General features: G+C 36.9%; 1 protein-coding gene across 27 annotated transcripts in view; it reads right to left on the bottom strand.

The window, feature by feature from the left end:
- Positions 1 to 23945, bottom strand: part of LOC117421380 (receptor-type tyrosine-protein phosphatase delta-like) — a 607967-nt gene that overhangs the window by 203915 nt on the left and 380107 nt on the right. The window contains exon 1 of one of the 27 annotated variants that reach the window (XM_059030135.1): positions 22447 to 22810. The exons of the other annotated variants lie outside the window; for them this stretch is intronic. The gene's annotated coding sequence lies outside the window, so the exon portion shown is untranslated. Of the gene's footprint in view, positions 1 to 22446; positions 22811 to 23945 lie in introns of those variants that run through there. 27 annotated transcript variants of the gene reach the window in all.

The raw sequence follows: 23945 nt of genomic DNA, 5'->3' as shown, positions 1-23945 counted from the left end.
TTTTATTCAAAAATTAACTTCTCAATTTGGACACAACAGAGTCACTGTGGCACCATTAACAGCTATTCCTGTGGCACATAAAAAACAACGGCTTTGAATAACATAAATAATCCTGTTCCTGCGCGCAGGTAAATACTCTGAATGGTTGTAAAACACGATGTTAGTGAAAAATTCCCCACTATGTGCCCCCTTAGCCCTTGGATGTTAACTCCTCTCACATTACAGTATTTATTGAATTTTGCAGCCAAATGGTGTTCTGCTCCATAAAATCTAGACAAGTGGACTCTGCCAGGCTAATAACAGCTTCTTACTGCTGAAATAAACTTATTTCACTGCAGCAAACAAAGTGATATGACCTGGAAAGGTTATTTTCCATTGGATAATGATTCAGGTTATACCATGAGCTTAATCCAGGTTCTAATTACAGCAGAGTAACAATGCTCTACATTTCAAGGAACTCTCAGACACAAATTAATTATCAACTGCCGTTTTTCAGTTTTGAAACCTGAGGCCTTATGTATGTCAGATCCAGTGAAGTTGTGGCATTAGGGTTTCTCGTCTACCACCTTGACACTGTTTGTTTAGCTAAGTCTCATAATTCTCTTTGAGTGGACAGAGATGTCACATACTTAAGCTTGGTCAGGAACACCTTCAGTCTTTCTGAAGGGCCTCACAGCTGACACTAAACTGCAGGGGTGGCTGTACCATAGGTTTAGGAAAAGATGCTACCCATTTCCAGGCCCCAAGAAACCCAGCTGAGCTTGTGTGCTATTCTCATATTCAATGAACTGAGTCAACAAAGAATAACGAAAAGGCTAGAGCCTCCCCAAACCACTGAATGGGTTTCTGGCACCTCCTCAGCCTAAATGCCTGGGATGCCTCTACAATACCTCAAAGGATTGTCACTTATTAACTAGCTACAGAAGATTTTATTTCATCCAAACTTCATTATCACTTAAATCCATTAGCATTCCATGCAAAGGTCACTATCAAATGCAAGCTCTGTCCAGTGCTTGTCTTCTTGGCAGACACAAACAGGCAATATTGAAATAATTGAAATAATTAAACACTGTCAAATTATAACCCAACAGGTAGGCAATATCAAATTAAATTACTTTTCAAATAATACCTTTACTTACATGAGCTGTTTTATTGTAGTTACTAGGCTAAAACTGTCGGTTGCCTAACATATTTAAATTTTTTATTTTTTTTTATTTCTTTAAATTTAGTCATCACCCAAAGTAATCACCTACAGTCTATTTAAGTGTACTTATATTCTTCGCCACCCACCTCAAAACTTCTAACCAGTCACTGCATGAACAGCTGCCACACAAGGGTCAAAAGCCCTTAAAGTACCCCTAACATGAGTGAAAGAAAGACCATGCACGTGGGATGCCCCCACCCCTCCTTCCATCCAGCCAGGTCTGCCTGCTGATGGCTAATAAAAGAATCAGTCCTTGAGTGAGAACAGCTGGGTCCCCTATGATCTAGCTCTGTAAGGCTCGTAGCACACACTGTGATGTGAATAGTAAACATGCACCAAACAGGAGGGGGCGATGAGAGGAAACAACAACACTGTGTAGACCAAGAGATTTTTTCAGGTTAAGTCTGTGCCTTTCAGTACTGTGTTTTTTTGGTCTATTATGTTTAAATCAACAGTACAGTATGGTAGTAATATCTGTCTTGAACCAAAATATTCACACCATTGCGGTTAGTCCATTCATACGTACTAAAATAGTTGTGCTAGACCGGCAGTTGTCTTGTAAAAAATATATATATATATATATATAACATGTAATTTAACATTACTCACCCACTGGTTCAACATTCTTATCAATTTCTATACTAAAAATGTTCAGATCTCTCTTACATGTGTGTCTAATCTTTGATCAGGGCTGTTCTGTTTCATTGCATTTTCTTTCAACAGTCATCTTTTCTCAGCAGCTGTTCAATTTGCTCCAACCTTTCGCGACTGGCAGTGACTTGTCAGAATGGAAGGCACAAGGGCAAGAGTCATTAGCTTGAAATTAAAATGACAGCAGAAACAAACAGCACTTTAATTAACACCTACTCCTTCCTTCTCATTGCAAACAAAAAATGAGCATTGGTTCAGTTTGTTCACTTCAATACTTTCGCCGTATGTTCTTTAGTGGAGTCAGCTGCATGGTTTGCAATGTAACTTGAAGTCCAGATAAAACAGTTCAGCCTTGGGCAAAATGTGCCCGGTACAAAGATATTTAGATTCCAAGTTATAAGATAAAACAAGCAGCTTCTACAGTGTTCTTTCAAACTCAGTTAATTTGCTAATGCAACAATGTGATTCAGAGCTTTTTTTAGATTTTAGATTTTCATCAAACAAGCAGAGTACACTGCACTTTACATGAAATGGTTGCCTCAGGTAAGAGGTGATGCTAGTTCGCTTGACACCATAAAAATCAGCCACACAAAGTGTCACGTATCTTTATGAAACAAAATACCCAACAGCAAAATTGTCTGATGCACTTGCAAAATGCATTATGAAACAAAATTTGGTCCATATAAAAATTAAAATCCAACTGAACTCTGAACAAACTAGGTCTGCATTTTTGAAAGGGCCTTAAAGAATATGGCTTGTGGAGTTGATGGCAGAATTCAAGCACATCAGTAGGCTTACTGTCTCCACCAAAGTTTTGTGTTCAAACAAAGCAGTATCTAATCAAGCAAAACACTGCTCCCTGAAGACCATTTTAAACCATTGTCTCTCAAGGTGTTACCTTTTAAAGACAATGCCTTGCAAAACAAATTCACACCATTTTAACAAAATCCCATTGTATATTCTGCTCTAGTTCAAGTCATGCATTCACTGTTTCCAAAGTCATTGTTCAAGAGAAAACAGGAAACACTGACAAAAAGTTAGATAACTTACAGGATCCATTTTTTAAATATAATTGTAATTGTATTTTAATACATAAATTCAGTAAAAAAAAAAAAAAATCAAGGAATACAGTCACAGTTTTCTCATGTGTTTATAGAATTAGCAAACTTATAACATATCAGTATATAAAACATTACAAAATAGCCCCATAAAAATGGGCATCATGTTATTGGGATATGTTGATTGAAACTGACTTTGCAATGCTTTGGGACGATAATTTGATCTTATAGGTGTGAAGCATTATCTGTGTAGAGTACCTTCACTGAGATAACAAAACTGGGGCATTCTCGATTCACAAAGAATACCAATGTCATTGTCCAGAGCAAATATTAAAAGGGAGGTACCATCAACAGATGTCAAAACAGGTAAGTGTGAATTTGACATGAACTCGAGTTACTATCAATTACTGCTCAGAGCTCAAAGGCAGCTGTGTGCCAAGACGAGGTGGCCTAATTCTGTGGTGCTCTCTACCCCCAGTGCACCCCAAACGGATGTGGTAAACATATGTCATCCTGGCGCTTTGTGGGTGTTGGCGACTTCCTTAATGATGTCGTTAATCATCACATTCATAAATATCTTTAATATGGAGAGCACCAGGCTCTATGAGGAACACTGAGGCATGAGAAAAATGCTTGATTCTTTATACTGTATGAGGAACACTTTTTCTACAAAGAAAATGCTTTTTACAACTGAAATTTCCATCCATATAACATGTATCCCCTAAAACTCATGAAAATAAACAATACAAATCTACAAAGACAACTAACACATTCAATTGTAACAGTCATCCCAACCGAAATTTACATCAGAAATGGACAAATAATTAAGAACATAAGAACATAAGAAAGTTTACAAACGAGAGGAGGCCATTCAGCCCATCTTGCTCGTTTGGTTGTTAGTAGCTTATTGATCCCAGAATCTCATCAAGCAGCTTCTTGAAGGATCCCAGGGTGTCAGCTTCAACAACATTACTGGGGAGTTGGTTCCAGACCCTCACAATTCTCTGTGTAAAAAAGTGCCTCCTATTTTCTGTTCTGAATGCCCCTTTATCTAATCTCCATTTATGACCCCTGGTCCTTTTTTCTTTTTTCAAATTTTTTCAAATTGAAAGAAGTTCTTTACTAAATGCTCTAGTATGGCAATAACCCAGCAGGGTCTCAGTTATAATTGTGGGGATTTTACAATGTTTGCTGTATAGTAAAAGACCATTAAGATGAATAACATTATTATTATTATTATTTATTTCTTAGCTGACGCCCTTATCCAGGGCGACTTACAATTGTTACAAGATATCACAGTATTATTTTTTTTTGTTTGTTTGTTTGTTTTTTTACATACAATTACCCATTTATACAGCTGGGTTTTTACTGGAGCAATCTAGGTAAAGTACCTTGCTCAAGGGTACAGCAGCAGTGTCCCCACCGGGGATTGAACCCATGAACCCTCCGGTCAAGAGTCCAGAGCCCTAACCACTACTCCCCAGCAGAACAATGCTTGTAGAAGTCAGGCAATTTTAAAATAATATCATTTTTTAAAGCATGTCAAAAAGCAGGTTCTATATTGAATCTACTAAAACTAAAAATCAGTTTCATCACTGTAACAAGGTTTATATGGACCTTCATTCAGAATTTACTGAAACTGCAATTCAAGACAAGTGGCTTCATGATACTTTTTTAAACCGTGGGTAATAAATCATACTGGCTTTTATTCTGCTATAAAGTGGAAAACAAAAACTGTCTGCATCCTGTTCTGCTTCTTATTGTAAAAGAAAGCTAGGATTTTTATGATCATATTATTTTTCTCAATTTGATTTATGAGCAAAAGGAAAGTAGATTTGTAAGCAAAGACAGGGAGAACTTTGAGCACTTAAACAGATGAAATGGTTTCAAATGCTAATGAAAAGCAAGTTAATACAAACCTTTATATTCTTCGAGGCCAATTTAAGCATGTGTCTGTCTGCGAAAACAGCACGAGAATGCTATTCATGGCTAATTTGCATATCGACCTCCTCCTTTCCCCTTCATTTGCATGACGTCAGGTGAAAAGAGGGCCTTGTCGAGTAAAATAAATGGAGCCAATGGAAACCCAAATGTATAGGGCCATTTTTCATTTGGCTCTAGCCCAGTGTCTCGAGAAAAATTAGAACACACATGGAAAATCCCCCAATGTGCCTTCCTCCCTCTAAGTTAGCATAGCCTTTAAGGCTGAAAGATGAAAGAAGTCCTTAAAGGGTTACTGTACAGTAATCTGGGGCTGTCACAATTAAATGCAGAGCCATTTACAGTACGTATTACTACCTCATGAAGCCATCCTGAAAGACCTTTAATTAGAGTGCTTTTTCGCTGTGTTTTCACTCACACCACAATTCCCCCGACTACCGAAGTTACAAAACATGCACAGAGCACTTCCTCTTGTTCGTGTGGTGACAAGAGTAATCACTCGGGTTTCAGTGTAGCACTACAATGTAGAACAAGCCCCAGTAAGTCATTTTACACTAGGGAACCTGCGACCGTTTGAAAATTAAAACTGTTCACTACATCACTGATAAATTGCACTGCAGGGATCTCTGACTGAGCCTGCACTGCTCTGCACTTATAACCCCAGGAGGGATGAAGAAAAGATCAAGATACCAGTGTGGAGGACAATGTGTACACTGTTATCACAGCTCTGCCATTTATAGGACCTCTGGTATTTTATGTCCTCAGAACTCCACTCTTTTTATCACTTGAAAGAAATTAGCTTCTAATTTGTCTGTTTTAAAGTAAAATTGATTGAATCCACCCCTACGGAGTTTGTTTTAGGGATCTAAACAGTAGCCGATTTTAGTATTGCAGCCCTAGGTGTAAACAGCTATATGTACATACAAAACTGTAAAACCAAAATCATTGTTTCCAATACTACATAAAAAGAAAATATAACACTACTTCCGCTATGACGGCTGCATTGTACTCTATGGAGGAGCGTACGCGTCTGCCTGCTGGCTCTGTGCCAGCATCCAGGAACTGTGTTGTAAACACAGATGCAGTTACATTGAACACTATTATGTAAATTGGTACATACAAACCTGTAAAACCGATTTTTTTTTTTTTTTTCTAAAAGTAATATAAAAAATATATATATAATATACGTTTCATATTAGGCACATAAGTTGTTATCCTACCTGTCATTTCAGTTTGCTGTATGCATCTGCATCAGAAATATTTTAAAGCTGCTAAAGATGCTTACAGCACATGACATATGCCAGATAAAAGTATCAGAAAGAACATGCCATTGCAGGATTCTAGAAATACGAGAAAAAAAGTTAACTCTGACAGTTCTGTGGTTTGAGGGCAACAATTTTTAACAAATAAATCTGACATTTCTAAACCTGAATGTGATATTGCGCAGACAGTCTATATAGCCTACTGCATGAAGAGAAATCTAAATAACATATCCACAGGCATCAAATAACTAGTCCTGACATGCCCAAAGAGTCACTTGAGGTGTAGCTGGCTTTCAACTGCCTGTTATTTCATATTGAGCAGGACTCTAAGGGGCACCCAGTCTGGTTTTATATATATACAGTGCACTCTGTTTATAAGAATCACATCCGTCCCGGGTGTTTTGATTCTTATAAGCAATTGATTCTTAAAAGCAGACTGATATGATTACTGTGGTGTAGAATCAAACTTGGCATGAGACTGATAATAGCTTGTTCCCTGTCTGCAGTGTAATGGATTGGCCACTAGATGTCACAAGTTCCCGCATGTATGCACGCCCATGAAAAATCCACAGCTGCTTTTCCTTAACGAATTACGGATAAAAGTCAATTGGTTAACTGCTTGTTAAAGTTAATGACACCTCGATAGAAATGGCTTAGCCGATAGCTTTGTGATGGGGGTATAGAGACGTAAGGAAGCAGAAGTAACAAAAAGAAACCAAAACTCGAGTTCCACACAAAGTAGTTTAGTTAGTGCTCCAGCTGAGAGCTTATTAGCGGTTGTTTCGCCACCGCAGTGTAAAAAAATTAAAACCAACACCGGTTTAAAACTGTAAATCAAGACTCCAACCTAATCATTTACACTGTCCTCGGCCACTCTGCCACATTACAATTAGCAAAAGCACGTCATCAGCAGTTTAAATAATACAGTATACAGATGTCAATGGTGCTCAATCACTGAGGACAATACATCAAAACAAGTCCTTGTGGGTAAGCAGCTTGTTATATGATCACGATTATGTTTACTCAAGGCTACAGAATCCTATTTTACTACAGTATACTTGAGAAGCGATCGTCTTGTGAGGGTGCCTAGTTTAACTGCTGTGCGGTGTCACGTGTAATGGCCTTTGAATTAAAATGACATTACAGTACAGTATTTTACTGTCAGGACTACCAAATCTCACAGTTTTTCATTAAGCAGAGATGCAAAGCTCCACAATCACCCCCTCACCGCGCCGCAATCCCACTCCCTCTACATGCATATCACACAATAACAGTGCTGTACTCAGTATGTATTTAATTAATGTGTATTCACTTTACTGAAACAAATTTTCACTAACAGAGAACACAAAAAACATACCTGCACAATGCTACACACAATGGGCTAAATCTTTGATATTAAAATCCCTCTCAGCTTGTCATGAGACATTAGGGAGACTGCAATTTACCAAGATCCCCCCTCCATGAAATGCATAAACTTATCTTCATCAGGTCATGAAAATGAGGTAAAATATGTGAAACTAAGTAAGAAAAAATGTAGCTTAATATAACAGGAATCCACTGTTAGCAACCTTTACCCTGTTTAAATAATTATTTATAAAATAAGTTACTATCCAGACCACCTGCAATGCCCAGTAAATTAAGCTAAAGTTTCATTTTAGCTCCATTACAAAAGGCTCCATGCAAATAAAGCCTCTTGAGACTGCAGGGGCTCTGGAAATGTTCAAAACTTTACACACACAACTCAGTACTGGGCCTGGCAACTCAAAATGCAGCGGATACAGCAAGCGGAAAATCAATGCCAGCTTTCCACAATAGCCTTCCATTTTACTGGACCGTTTCCAAGTTGCACTCAGTTAGTAGTGCATAAGGAGTCCCTTCTGCAAGCCCTTCTAATTCTAATGTGGCACGAATGCTAACAATAGCAAGACTGTTTATACAATGCTGCTTAAAATCCAGCTTTGCTTAAATTGAAACAATAATATAAATCACAATTGTGAAAAAAGTGATTCTCTGACATGGCACTGCTGTTTGTAATTAATGCTGTGTTTTATTTTTTAAGGCATCCCATAGGCTGCCAAATTAATAGTGACTCTCACAGTTCTGAGGACCAGTGCTTAAAGACACAGCATCCCCCCCCCCCCCCCCCAAGTTGACAGGATGTATCTGCAGCTGGAAATAGAGGCTTTTGATGTTGTCATTTTGAGACCTCCGTCTGCCAAGCCAATGGTTAATTCACAATACATATTTACATCTACTAAGCAGAATTGAGAATGCAATATTTGTATTAGCAAGGAATTTAACAGGCAATCGTAAGTTGCAAGGCTGTACTTTTTTCAGGGTTATCACAGATTTCACGATTTCCGTGAAATGTACCTATTGCCGTGTTACATGCAGTACCCCGTGAAAATTCCTACCTCTGAAAGAATAATGTAAATATACATATTTAAATACAGCAAATGTTTCATGCACTACCTGATACACTGCATATAGGAACCTGGCAGCCAGTTTAGTTTGCTTCCGGTAAATGATTGAACACACTGCACGATTTCTTTAAAATGTCTTTAACAAAAAAGACACCAGCTGCATCAAAGATCGGAAATATTTCTGCTAAAGATTGCTTTGTCCAGTACAAGAAGGGGAAATTGAATGTATCTGTTGTTATTTTTACATGTATTTATGTTTTTATTTTGTTTGATAATTCACTGATGGTGAAAATAGAATGTCTTTCAAAGGTGGACATAAAAAATGAAATATTCTACAATTTAGCATTTCCTTTTTTTTAGGTAAGAATATTAAATATTCCTCAGCAACATATGCAGAATTCGCCCCTTCCTCACCAACTACTACACACAGCACCTAGTTCTGTCCCTGGTACTGTCCCGCCTTGATTACTGCAACTCCCTCCTGGCCGGCCTCCCTGCCTCTGCTACCCGTACGCTCCAGCTCATCCAAAACTCTGCTGCTTGCCTTGTCTTTTCCCTTCCTCGTTTCTCCCACGCTACACCGCTGCTCCACTCTCTGCACTGGCTCCCTATCACCCTATCACTGCTTGCATCTAATTCAAAACTCTTGTACTCTCTGATCACTGTCTTGACCACTATCTCCAGACAATAACTTCTCCCTACACCCCCTCTCGCCCCCTCCGCTCCTCCACCAATAGCCGTTAGATTAGTTGTACCTCCCCCCCCTCTACTCCCCCGCTTCCAAAGCCCTCTCCTCCTCCTCGCTTGCCCTTTAGTGGTGGAACAACTTACCCATGAGTCTGAGGACTGCTCAGTCCCGGACCACCTTCCGGCACCTCCTCAAGACACACCTGTTCAGACAGCATCTGTAAACCTCACAACTCTCGACTATACTGGACTATATGGCACCCAGTGGTACCAGTACTTGCATCAGCTTGTACTTGCACTGAACTGCTCCATACCTTGCCGTATTCTACTACTGCTCTTAATTATAACTACTTCCTGTATGTTGCATTTTAATTTGCTCTTATAGTTATCCGTATTCACTTTTTTTGTAATTGCTCTTACTTGAAATAATTTTCATCCATTTATCATACTTATTACATGCTCATACTGGACTTTACTTGTATAAGCAAATATTTCTTTTTTATATATACGTTAACTGCTCTGTGGCAGGGAAGAAACGCCCTGCACATAATTAGAGGGGGCAGGGCAAAGCCCTGCTTGTAAATGTATTGTAAATACTGTATTGTTTTGTTTATTTTAAAACAGGCGTATGTATTTTGTCTTGATTTAAAAAACCATGTATTATGATTTAAAAGGAAATGTATTTTGTGTTTTGTGTTTATTTAAAACGAGTATGTTTTGTTATTGTTTGGTTTGAATGTGGTCTGGCAGAGGCGGGGTTAGCAGCTCGTCTCTGCCAGACAGCTCTTGCGAATGCACGATCGGCAGTCAGTGATTATTGACTGTCAGCCATGCAAACTAAAACTCATGCAGAATGTGACCATTTCTATATTCAATAATTTAGTATTAATTAGGTATAAAAGCCTGCAGCTTGTGTTGTTCCAGGTGGGTGTTCAGGAAGGAGGAACGAGTGCAAGAGAGAGCGAGGTAAAACAAAAGTAGAAAAAGTAAAAGAAAACTCAAACAATTGATACGCGTGCAGGAAGCACTGTGTTTGTTTTGAGTGTCAGGAGATTTAGGTGTTTTTGTTTAAACCTTTTATTTTGGCTCTGTGAGGAGTGTTTTTGTTAAAATATTTATTTTTGTATCAATAACAATGGCGCACAAGAGCACCTTTTACTCTTAGTACCTGTATATCTGCCAGCTTTCTGGGCTGGGAACGTCATCAGTGCTCGGCTGCCCTTTCACACGTGGTGGCAGGGTGGGATCTAGCTCTTCCACAGACCCAGGCCAGAGCAGATACTGCGGGTACACATTTTTTTTGGAAGAAAAGGATTGTTTTTTTGGGTTTTTTTGGTGAAGAATGGAGAGGTCTGAGGGCTGGCTGAGGGACCCCAGTACCCCCCTGTGGCTGAGAATGGAGGGGAGACATCTGCTGGGAGACAGCCATCTGGATATCCACCAATTGAAATCATCCTGTGTTTCAATTGGTGGCCTCCCACTATGGCCACCAATTAAAACACATAGACAAACAGGTAGATCCAATTAGTATAAAATCAAAGTACAACAAACATTGCGTGTTAGTGTTTCAATGAATCAAAGGACAGATTGCCAGAAAAACATTTACTCCCTTCCTAAATAACAGAACTAGGCTGTCATGATTGTATTACTGCAGTGATACAGTGACTGCTCAGGCAGGCAGGGGTTGCAGATGGCTGCTGTGATTGGATGATAAGCAAAATAAAGCATTATGGCAGTCTTGCCTGCTGACATTAACAGAAAGGTCAAAACTCCTATCTAGTCTAAAGCAACGGGTCTTTTTTGTTGTGGGCTTTTGTGTGATATGCATCTGTGGGTGTTCTTTTTTTTAAAAAAAGACTGCTATACCACCACATGCATTAAAGGAAAGAGCTTTCATAATGCATGTTTATCAAGGACCATTAAATTAAGATAAAATTGCTGAGAATACTATTAATGTAAACCCTTCATCTTCAATGAAACATTTTTTGAGCTGTGAGAAAAGATACAACCACCAGACAATAGGCATGCAACAATATCTCATTCCCTGGTGCCTTGTGGCAATACTACACAATGAGCAAGTAGCAGGTCCAGGAGAGTCTCCTTGTGGCTCTATATTCAGCACAGAACAATAATGGGGAAAATCCAAGACCGAAATAAAAGACCATAAAGCACTAGAGTGGAAGGATTGTATTTGTATATTGTCATACCGTGGCATAAGCACTTTGATATGATTTGACACAAGACCTTTGAATAACCCACATCTCTACAATCTACACACAATCAGTATTGCCAACTCCCACGCATTCATCGCGAGACACATGATTTCTAAGTTAAATTAAGATCTGTTCGTGATCTAGCGACAGTACTGTGGGATCTCGGGATTTTTCACTTTTCAAAAGGTATACATTAGTCATGGCAGAAGACAAAGAAGCATAAACACTGTAGATGCAAATTCAACCCAGACTGGAGCAGCTGCTTTCCAGCTCCTTCACATTGCTAAACATGCAATACTCCAGTAGCTGTCATTGCAGCAGCTGCCTGCGCAGCAGTAACAGGTACGATAATAGATAATGTTGTTTGTAATGTTGAATGGTGATCTGGATTGTCTGGTTTTGTTATGCATTTTGAGAAGCACTAATAGAGGTCTGTAAGAGATTTTAGGTGTTATAGACTCATTATAGCTATTTTTAACAAGGTTTAAAAACAACTCAAAATACTGGTGGTCTCTTAGCATTGAAATATTGGTTTATGTTTTGAAAAATAAAATCTCGCGAATCGCCGAATCTCTTGATTTCTAAGAGCTGATTTCTGCAGCGGTGGGGTTGGCAATCCTGCACAATCAAATATTTGTTTTAACCATTCCTTAAAAGAACAAGTAGATGCCAAGCAGGTATCAAGTTACTGAAAAAAAGAAGCCAAGAAAACTGCAGTAGGCTGATATCTGTTAATAAATCACCAAGTAACCCTCTGTGCTATGCAACCACATCCCCATTAGTTCTGCAGCGCCTGATTAGTAATCTAACCTGGGAAACAGTTCAAAAGTGTTTTATGTAAGATCTGCCAAAGGTACTCCAAACCATCTAACCTGACACCAATACAGATAAGCTGTTTAAAAGAAGAAAAAAAAAAAACGTAATGAGCACGGAACCATTAATCATTTTAAATCGTTAGTCTAAGGAAATAAAACACCCAACAAGCCTAAGTTTAACAACGGTATTTATTATTATTATTATTATTATTATTATTATTATTATTATTATTATTATTATTATTATTTATTTCTTAGCATACGTCCTTATCCAGGGCGACTTACAGTCGTAAACAAATACATTTCAAGAATATTTACTTAAGTTATTGTTATTATTATTTCATTCAGACTACAATGTGTTACTGGACCTGCCAGGTATTCTTAGCTCTGTTCCACAGCAACTTCAATGCTGTCTGTGAGCAGGAATACAGTAAGTAAATTACTCCTTTTCTCGCACCCAATCCCCTAACCACATTGGAATCCTAGTGACTAGCACTGTTCAGGTCTGAAAAGCCAGTGCACCAATGGCAGAGGCTACACAGGGGTGAAAAAAATCTGCAGAACATCAACATGCCTCCAAATGAAATGCAGTCAGCTGAGGAAGTCACTTGACTATACCTTATGAATTTGTACAGAAATACAAGATACACAAATCAGTATATTCCCTTAAACATTTTCTAGCACCCTCTTCAGATCCCCATAAAAGTGCTAATTAGAACCTACTCTGTTTACCAGTGGAAATCCCAAGTCTACCATTGAAGGACCTTGCCTAGATTCCCAGTGTATATGTTTCTATTAAACAGCTAAGCCCCAAGCCTCTTGTAACAAAAAGAAGATATTTGTTCAATGTAGCCAAATGCAAAATAAGCAGGCTCATAAAATGCCCTAAGCTGTTATATGACCGTGCTGTACAAGTATGGCTCATAAGGCAAAGAAATTTATAGGCTGCTTTCCTATAAATACACTAAAGGGTCATCTGAGACATATTTGCTTCACACTAAATATAAACAAGGGCCTCTATATTATCTCCCAACATGATGCACTCACTTGAAAATGTTTTCAGCTAACTTTAAAACATATATCAAAACCTTAGAATGCATACATTATATTTCTGAATATATACACCCACACATTCTCAGATATTTAAGTGGTTCTAGATACAGCATATGACAAGTTCTCTCTGAAAGTGGTAAAGTATGAAGTTGGCTGTTGATATGTTCTCAAAATTGCAAGATATTCTTGAATGAGAGATTTGGTACACAATTAAATGTATACTGAATACTTATTATCAATGTTATTATTATAGACTACAGACTTAAAAGGTGAAACAAGTACTTTTATATGCCTTGGTTCCTAAAAACAAGAGTTACAAATTAAGTTAAAGTGCAAGAGAAATCAAAGAGGGAGAAGTATACAATAAAAACAAAGGGCCAGGTGATTTACATAACTATTGTACATCTTTCTATTGTAGTCTCTTGATGAGAAAACATTGTATCACGCTTTGCTCATTCATCTTGTAATCCCTCTTAAAGCTGTTAAACTTGCTTCAGTTTAAATGAATAGCAATTTTCAAGGGGGAACTGTGTACAAGACACAGCAATATCTGGATAATCAACATCTGGGGAATGAGGGAAAGCTGGTGCACAGTTAAGTAAAACCGTGAGAGAGACAATGGGACTGGAAGTCAATTCACTTTAACTGACAGTCATTTCAAGTAACTAACTTTAGTTACACTTCAGTTCTTCATAGTAGTTTATAAGAATTTGCGTTAATAATGACACAAAAAATGTAATTCAAGCCCTGACTCATAACCCTGAAACGGATATTATGCTGAAAACAAAAACACAAATAAATAATTGCATTTTTTTTTTTTTTTTTTGAGAACTATTAAGGTTCGGGTTAAGAGTTTTGTAGTATGTAAAGGCACAAAAATTCAGAAGGCTGTTCGGAACACAACACACTCAACGTTCTGAAATCAAAACACGACTTAAATAGAAATAAATTGCTAAATTGTGAATATCCCCTTTTTAAACGTTGGGATTTTACTGCTAAATATAAAGTCACTGAAAAGCAGCCAAGTCGGACACGTCTCACCCTCCTGGCAGGGATCCACATACAATTCCTTGAATAAACAGTGATCTAAAGATGTACTGATTGTCAATGTGTGCACAGCCTTTCTCTTTTCTTCTCCATTTTTAATTTCTCACCATATGCTGTGTTCGTAGCACAGGTTTAACCAGATTTGAAATCAGCTACACTGCATCACCTTATGCCTCTTTTCCACTGTACAACCGAGCCGCGCCAGGGCTGTACCGAATCCTCGCAGTGTGGTTAAGGGGAGCCTGGGTTGTTTTGACACTGCAGAGTTGAGCCGTGCTACTGACGTCACACGCAACCAAAGACAGTTGTTATGAATTATTAATTAACTCAGTTTGCCAAAAGATGTGCAAACAAATGGTGTTAAAAAATGAATAGACCAATGGTACAGGTGTATCTTCTATTGCTATATTTTGTAAATATATTTAGGAATGTCTTTACAAATCTTACTGATTATATCAACTTACTACTTCAATTAGTTCTGTTGAAGGGGAAAAAATAAGGTTTTACAAATAAGATTTGCCAAAGAAATCCCGTTTAAGGGTAGTTGTTTTTTTTTTTTGTTTTTTGTTTGGGTGCTTAAAAAAAAAAAAAGAAGCTGTGCGATCGCACCGAGAGCCGTAGTTGTATGTGTGGTACAGCTGGACAGTATTTTGTTTGCGTATACTCTTGTAAATAAGTTTAGAATAGTTTTATTTATGTATTTTTTTCTTTATATTAATATAATAAAGGTCGACAATGAGAAATTTGTGTTCCGTACCCACGGTTTACGTCCATTTGCTTCAAATCGTCAGAAATTTGGGCATAAACTCTCATTTCTGACTCCAGATCTTCCTGAACACCTCTAACTGCCCACAGAGACACTATAGCCTCCACTTCCTCAGTGTCCCAAGGCTGCAGTTTTCTCTCATCACACTTGCTGCCCGCCATGTTTGTTGTTTTTCTTTCTGGAGTGTACTGACTGATGCAACGTAATGATGAAAATCCTTAACCCCGCCCCTGGCTCGGTTCGCAGCCGGATTCAGATGTCTTGTGAGGCCAAAGTTTCAGGGTTTGGTTCTCGCTCAGCTCGACAAATAGCCAGTGGAGAACCACCTGTACCCGTACCATACCGAGCCCTCATGGGTCGGATGTGCCAGTGGAGAAGGGGTATTAGTTTATCACAAACAAACATGTCAAGGCTGGGTTCAAGCTGTTTTCTGCCTCTGTGGGTCCCATTACCTTGCACAGTTTTTGTTTAAACGGGGCGAAAGGAATCTATAATTCAAAACTGTGAACAGTTATTTATCCACTTTTCTGTATTTTTCACAGCAATTAAATCTGACGTGTGGGGAAAACAGTCCTTTTCTGACTCCAGTTGCTCATTTGTACTGCTGTGATAACACACAACATCTTAGATCATTTCTTTCTGATGCATCATGGCACTGGCATGACACTGAATATACAAATTGAATACAAGATCTGTTATTTTCCATTTTTCTCTGTTATTCACAAAAGGGCACAAATGACCTTTAATTGCACCTTTTTATAACAGCTTTTTTTTATTTTCAATGTCTATCTTTTACATGTGTTTCCTGAACAACTGCACTGGAGTTCCTTTTATGAATGCTGACACCACCATGGGACAGTGTCTTCCTGTTCTATCAAACAAATCCAAGTGCCGTTTTGGAAACAGAGGGCAGGAGGCAGTAAATTCAATACCTTCATCAGTACTACTGACCCTGGTGCAAAACCCCACAACTGGCTACATCCATCACTGCTGAAACCTAATCTTTCAGGGAAGGACAGCTGCACTGGGAAGCAGCTAAGTGATGCCATCCCTTTTTTCCTCTCGCCTACTTAGCGTCTGATTGAAATCTTCTCAAAGAAACTTAAAAACAACAGCACACACTAGAAAAGACATATGAGCTACACTGTACCAACCGAGTAAGAACAGTTCCAGACCACAGTCTACAGTATACGGAATAACACATGCAGTTGCTATCAGGATGCTGAATATTATTTCAACCTTTCAAGTAAACGGATTACTGAAACAACAAAAAAGCATTACTCTAGAAACAAGTCGATACTTTGAAGCTGCATTTCCAGTCAGTGAATTTAAACAATGAGTATCAGGCACAGCAAAGGTCAGACTTGAGTAAGGGGTGGGGATGATTAAAGACAGAGGAATCAGACCCAATTGAAAGTCATGAAGAGAAGTGTTAGTTTATTGCAGGAATGTGCAGCATTCTTCAAATACTAGACAAGTTTACCATTTGTCACATTCATGCTTATCTGGCACAGCTCCTGACCTGCATTGGATTCATTAGCCGGCTGTTCCCATGACCTCAACGGTCAAACAGCTTTTGCTGAGAGTCAGTAGTTTGGCTACGGCTGAAATTAGGTAGATCATACGGAGAGATTATGGAGAGCAACACTGTACAGCAGGGGTGTGCAATTCATATAGCCCGACGCCCGGGATGACATGATTTGTATGAGGGACAACACGTTTACCGTTATACTTCTTCACAACGTACTGTTGCTAGAAAAACTCCTACAGATTTCTAGGGAGACACGCAAGATTCTGAAAACTGTGGAAGTCCACAAATACAAATATCTTTTTAATTCACAAACCCTCAGTCACACACAGTAACAAATGTATTCAAATTAATGCAACAATACTATTACAATGCCTTTGTCTACAGTAGGAGCCCAGTAAAGTTTGACCGCTAGCTGTAGGAAGAATATTTAACATAATAAAAATTACAAAAACCTTTAAACTATTTTATAAGTAAAGGTTTAGCAATGTATTTATTTTATAATATGGTACTTAAATCAGTGGTTCGCAGTAGGTATGTAAAGCTTTTTAATACAACCGACAGCGCAACACCCAATTATTCCTCTTTTTCCAATGGCAATATAGGAAACCAAAACGTATGAAACAAGTGTCTAGGTAATGTAGTTTAGAAACCAGTCCTTTAAAGTTTAACCTTTCCTCTCTGGTGAACATTCTACCTGTTTGAGGTCTTACTGACATAACGTGACTGACGGGCTTGTGTATCAGGACAAATATCCACCAAGTTTACCGTATTATACCTTTCTAAACAGCTGAGAATCTGAAGATTATTAAGAGAATAACATTTTTATACCCTACGATTACCTAGTTTGAATGTAAAAAATAAGTTTTAAAATGTACTCAAATTAATTTTTCTTTACAAATGTCTCCATAGTGTAATTTAGTCATCTCCTACCTAAAAACTGTAAACATATCAGTGGTAGCCACAACTGTCAGGAAGTATGATCAGAAATAATTTTATAAATATCGTGTCTGGTTTTCATTTTACACCATATTGTTTGACGGGTGTGTAATTTGAAGAAGTTCGCCATCAGATTGAGCTGTTAACTCATCAACATGTTCTGTAAAAAAAATAAAACTAAAAATGATGTGGGGTCAGTAAGCATTCTTGGTTATGTAAACAATTTAATATGCCGGTAATGCTGCACTTTAAAATCATGGTATATACGGTAATCAAAACCAAAACCTGATACTAAAATGCTGCACCTCATAATAAAAGGACTTTTTGCTGGTGCATGAAGTCTGACGTAGTTTGAATCTTTTTAGTTTAATTATTATTATTGTTTTGCCGTGTGTCATGCACAAAAAAGATTTCTGGCAAGTATGTTTGTACTGAATTACATTTTCTTTATTTGATTTTACGAAGCAAAAATTATTATTAATCACTAATTGATTGTGTTCATTGTTTAATAAAAGCAAAATCCTAAAAGTTATATTTTATTTCTGTGTGTGTTTTGTAGGAGGGTGAGGGGGCAAGTAGATTTTTAAGCTTTTTCCAGCATTTTGCCCTTGGGCAAGAGTTGTTTTTTTTTTGTTTTTTTTTAATTGCACACCCGTGTACAGTAAATGTTACCTGTTTACGTGGCCATGAACATAATTCCTGGTTTCAAATTATGTACACCAATTTGATTAAATATTCAGTATACTTTCTCAAATGCCTATTACAAATTATGAATCTTTCACTAACCAATAAAACAGAATCGCTTTCTGTATACGTTTTCATATGGAAAGCCCACACAGATGGCTATTTTTATCATTAATAACTACAAATGTATATTATTTCAGAAAAGGAAAATGCATTTTTTTTTAAATATTACCATGCATACCATGTTGCTCATCTTTAGTGTAATTGTGATGCAAAACACTATTTTTTTTTATAATATAGCCTACTGCGGGGGACAAAATAAAATAAAAGCATAAAATGAGACACAGCTTTCAATGTAAGTAATCTTTCCTACATCATCCGATTTCTCTGAAATAATGTACTATAGAAGCTTTTAGTGCAGCAATCCAAGGGTGAAATAATTATTCTGCTCCTTTCCTGCCTGGTAAATCATTGATAATTTATGAAGGAATATTTTTAAACACTGACTTCACAGTCCCAGAAGTAGAAAAAAAAAGAATAATCTGCTAGATTTTCCATGATTATAAATTAAATATATTGCCACAATTTGCCACCCAACACTAACTGCTGTTTTCATCAGGAAGTGCTGCTTTTAATTTTAGACTGAGAATGAGCCAACAGTGAATGGCAGGGTATCAGCAATGTATTAACCCTTGAGAAGACTATTTTAAAATAAAGGTGTTACCTTTTAGCTTATAAAGGGGATTATACACCAGTATAGTACAAAAACACCTGTCCTTCATTTGTGCACCAAATGTAATCTTATTCATTAACATTTTTAGAGTGTTCTTGTTCATTTATACCAAAATTACAGCACAGTGCTAACATGGTAAAAAATAAAAATTGTAACAAGTATCAGTCTGCATTTATACAGTATCTAGAAGGAATTCCCTTTTCAGTAACTACCCCCTCCCTCTCCACTACATAGAGAATAATGCATGGGGGGGGGGGGAGGTGCTACATAAACCCAGAGTTATTATGGGAAATATCAAGTGGATGAGCCCATTGAAAATAATTGCTCACCAGCTATTATTAGCTAATAATATAGCAGTCTCTCAGATCTGAAAATCCTTACTGAACACCCACAACATTCAGCTTGGAACCTGATTTTGCAATACCTGTGTCACTGCTGTGTTCCAATCTACATAACTGATGTGGTACAAACAAAACAATATGTAGCACACGCAATTTAAAAAAAAAAAAAAAAAAAACCATCTTCAAGACCTATGCATGTTTTTTGTTTTTGTCTGTTTTAAATTACCCGGCCTGACAGGATTGAAAAATTGGAAATCGAAGCGGAATAGCACAAGTGATCTGGCCCTAATTGCTCCATGTCAAACTGGGAAAACTGCTACTTAATGGAACCAGAATGTGTGAAACCTACAAAAAAGCCTGTTTTGCTGCCTTAGTGTGGATGTTAAGAGTGCTGACTATTGTCAAAATGTAGCCTTCCACCCCACACACTCCATAACAGCCTTTATTGCACTTTTTTAACCTTTTAATAACATTGTCACTCAATGTAATGCAATGCAAATGGCTACAATTATGCATAATAATTAAGAACTCATGGAGAAACTGCAAGTAGTTTACTTAATCCATAGCACCTGTGCACATACTGATGGTGTAAAAAAAAAAAAATAAATAAATAAATAAAATGTTCTGCATAATTTTACAATCAAATAGTCTTGTTTATGTGTAATAAATGCATGTAAAAGTGGTCTAGTTGGGGCATAAATACAATGAACAACAAAAAACTTTTTAATACCATTGCAATTGAAATAGATATGTTGATGGTAGATCTATTACCTAGGTACACTTTATCCTTGCTCAAAAGAGTAATTCAATAACTCGCTATACCTTTAATATTTACATAAGGTTAACAGAATTGGCAGTGTTGAATTACAGACATCCTTTTTACAATGGCTTATTATGAGCCCCTTTTGTGAACTGAGATGTTGCAATTGAAGCTGCAGAAAATAAATGTGCAAAGGCTAAGCAAACCTGTAAGCGTTATTCCTCCAAAATCAATGTGCAAATTATTATTGTTATTATTATCATTATTATTAATATTATTAGTAGTCGTAGTTGTCGTAGTAGTCAGAGTCGCAGTACTGATATTATTATTATTACTATTATTAGTAGTAGTCGTAGTAGTCATATTGTTATTAGTATGTATTATTATTACTACTACTATGACTACTACGACTACTACTACTAATAACAACAATAATAATAATAATAATAATAATAATAATAATAATAATAATAATAATAATAATAATAATAATAATTAGAAAGTGTCTGACGACCTCATATTTAAACTAACAGCAAATGTCCAATTTTATGTGTGTTTACTGAAATTACAAAATACTTCTTCAGTGGCAGTCTTCATGCTAATGACCTGATTAAGCAGTCCTAATGAACTGATCAGTACTGTATGCATTTTCTCTCAGTGTAAGGGAATGCACTGTGGCATTGCCCTGGTGTTTGTTGTACAAGTTGGACTACCCTGTGCAGTGTTTGCAGACCCCTAGTGGTTCAACAAGGACAACACCACCCAGGGAAGCCCTGATATCCAGCCCTACGGCTAGTCCCCACCTGACCCCGACCCCCCACCATCCACCCCCCACCCCCCACCCCCCAATACAATTTCAAAGCCAGTCAACACATAAATATGGATTCTCTTCTTGGTTGATCACAAATGGACTGTATTAAATTACAATTACCATCAATTATCAAAATGCAGGGGATAGGCCTACTTTTTTAAGTGGATTTCCTTTTCTGAGCCCGATAATTTCATTTTAATATGTTCGGACATAGAAATTAGGTACTTTTAAGGCTTTAATTAATTTACCAAAGTAAGTACACTTGCCATTTTGGAAGGAGTTTACAATAGTGCTTACAGCACTTGATGCTTTATAGTAGATTCAGTTCAGTTTGAGGGACTGCAATATTATGACTAACTTTAAAAAACATTTAAACAATAAAAGATACCACAATTTACTGACATAATACTAGATTTTTATAAATGCCTGGCTCATTTCCAAGAACTATAAGGCAAAAATTCTACTCTGTTTGAATGAAAGTAATGTAAGCACTATTTGTACATGTATATGCTTTATTTATATACCCCTTTACAAGCTTGGCATATAATTAGCCCATGTTCCATCTCAGAAGTGATTCTAAAACAAAGCTACTTTAGGAAATAATCCCATAAGTTTAATAATTCAGATATATCAAATACAATCTGCATCTGCATTAGCAGACCCTGTCAAATCTGAATCTTAAACTCAATTGCCTAAATAAAAAGAAAACACGTTTTAAGAACCATCTACATGTATATAGAGAGAGAGAGAGAGAGAGAGAGAGAGAGAGAGAGAGAGAGAGAGAGCCTGCAACTCGAGACACCGTTATATAAATCACACACAATGTGTGTGATTTATATAACGTTGTCTCTACAACTTTGTCGAAGGTGTTAATTATTATTATTATTATTATTATTATTATTATTATTATTATCATCTACATTACATTGTAACTGTATTAAAACAACATCCAGCAATCAAGAATTCTTTCACTTTTAGTGATATTATACTCCAGGATTTAATTTAGGTATATGGTTGTAAAACTAAGCCATGACAAATAAAAATATTCCTACCGTGCCATCTTACTCATAACAAACGGCCCATTATGATAACTTTTTTTTTTTTTTTTTAACCGCATTTGTGATTTGTATTTTTAATTCTTTAGTAAACCCTACTGTAATACAATTCACGGTACATCACAGGAAAGAAAAATAAAAGGTTCAGCGGATTCTATTCACCACAGACAGACCTAACCAAACATTCTTCCACACAGGACAAGTTGAAAAAGTGCTTCTAAATAGCAATATTATTGAACAAGATGTGTTTTACCGTTATCCAAACACGATATAGGCTAACACATCATATGTACAAAAAAAAAATAAAAATAAAAAAAAACACACAAAAATGACAAATTTCCAGTTACGGCAATAATGCAATACACACATAGAACTATCCCCTTCATAACACTGTAACACTAGTATCCATCAAGCTGTTTAAACATTAAAATAGAGCCCCGGCGATAGGTATAACGATGACATGACAGATATTTACCTTAATAAGAGCATGCTGGATCTTTAAATATGAAACCTGTATTTCTCCTGTTCTTGTCAATTTCAGAATCGTTGCGAGTTACATCCAGAGCAGTACAGCAGGAGTGAAATAATCCACCATCTAAACAACAGTCTCTTTATTTGTCTTTTTCTTATCTCTTGAAGCAATGTCTTTCTTTGAACAAAGACTGAACCAAAATAAAGCAGGAGTGAACCCTGGAGCTGTTATTTAGAGATGAACATAATAGGTATTTCCTGTGTGTGAGATGTTTTTTTTTCTCTCATAACCAAATGTGCTGTAAATGTGTAGTTCAACGTAACTAGAACTCGGTCCTTGCTGTTGAGACTCAAACACAGACTGAGAAGTAGGCAGTGAAGCAGAGAGGGGCTGGGAGAGTGACGTCACAAAATGGGATCAACTCCCTGGAATCAACTCAGCCCTCACACTTTAAAAATCTATTCGACCAAAAAAAAAATTACACTCAGATCTGTCCATTTTTAAAGGGATCTGTCGAAATACATTGGAAATGGTCATGGAGACATGACATACCTGTTTTTTTTTTTGTTTTTTTTTTTGTGTTATACTACCGTAGGCTATTCGCAAATGGTTAAAAAGTACAACACCTCTCAAAACTATTTTAAAAGCCATTTGAAAGAGCATTTTGTGATAAGGAATTCTACAAATTTAGCCTTGGATCTGCACGTGTTGAAAGTATGCCACTGGGAAGGAAGAACTATGTCAATAAGGTGCATCGGTAAATGTACAGAAATAGCACAGATTTGCCATCGTTGTTCTTCTACTACAGCCTCCAAAGAAAAAAAAAAAAAAAAAAGTCTGATCCCAAGAGCAGATTCACAACTCCAGGGTATGTTTTTTTTTTTTTTTTCAAAAGCCAAAAAACCTGTTTATCAACACTAAAAACATTGACAGAATGCCAGCTTTCTGAATACATGAAGTGCACTATGATACGAATAATTCTATTTTCAATTTGAAATGCTTTTTTTCACCCTATAGAATTACCGTATTTTGCTTCATAAAGTCGAATTAAGCCTGCTGAATAATGTTACGTTAACATATTGAATTACATATAGCTTTATAGTTTTCCATATCATTAACGAAAAACGGACAACAACTGAAAAATTTAACATGAAATACTGTACAACTATTATGGCTTCCAGTAGACTTTTGTGATTTTGTTGTTTCTTTGGTTACATGTTAAATAGAAAATCTAAATTATGTCCATATTTTTTCTTTTTAATTTGTCTCAATCCAAAAAATTCTGTGCATTACAGTTCCAATTACAAATTCCAGCCCTGCTTTCTTTTGTTTTCACAGTTGATCATTCCTTGTCTTTATGTATAGGGTGCTCATTTTAACCTACTGTATGTTTAACACTCCTTAACATAAAATATTAATGAGCTGTTTTCAATCTAAACCAATCATGTCAAACCAGATGGAATAAATGCCAAATAAATAAAAGCAACAGCTAAGCTCCTTCC

This window comes from Acipenser ruthenus, chromosome 1 (assembly GCF_902713425.1).
Source record: "Acipenser ruthenus chromosome 1, fAciRut3.2 maternal haplotype, whole genome shotgun sequence".
Lineage (NCBI taxonomy): Eukaryota > Metazoa > Chordata > Actinopteri > Acipenseriformes > Acipenseridae > Acipenser > Acipenser ruthenus.
This window is presented reverse-complemented; position numbering and strand designations above follow the sequence as displayed.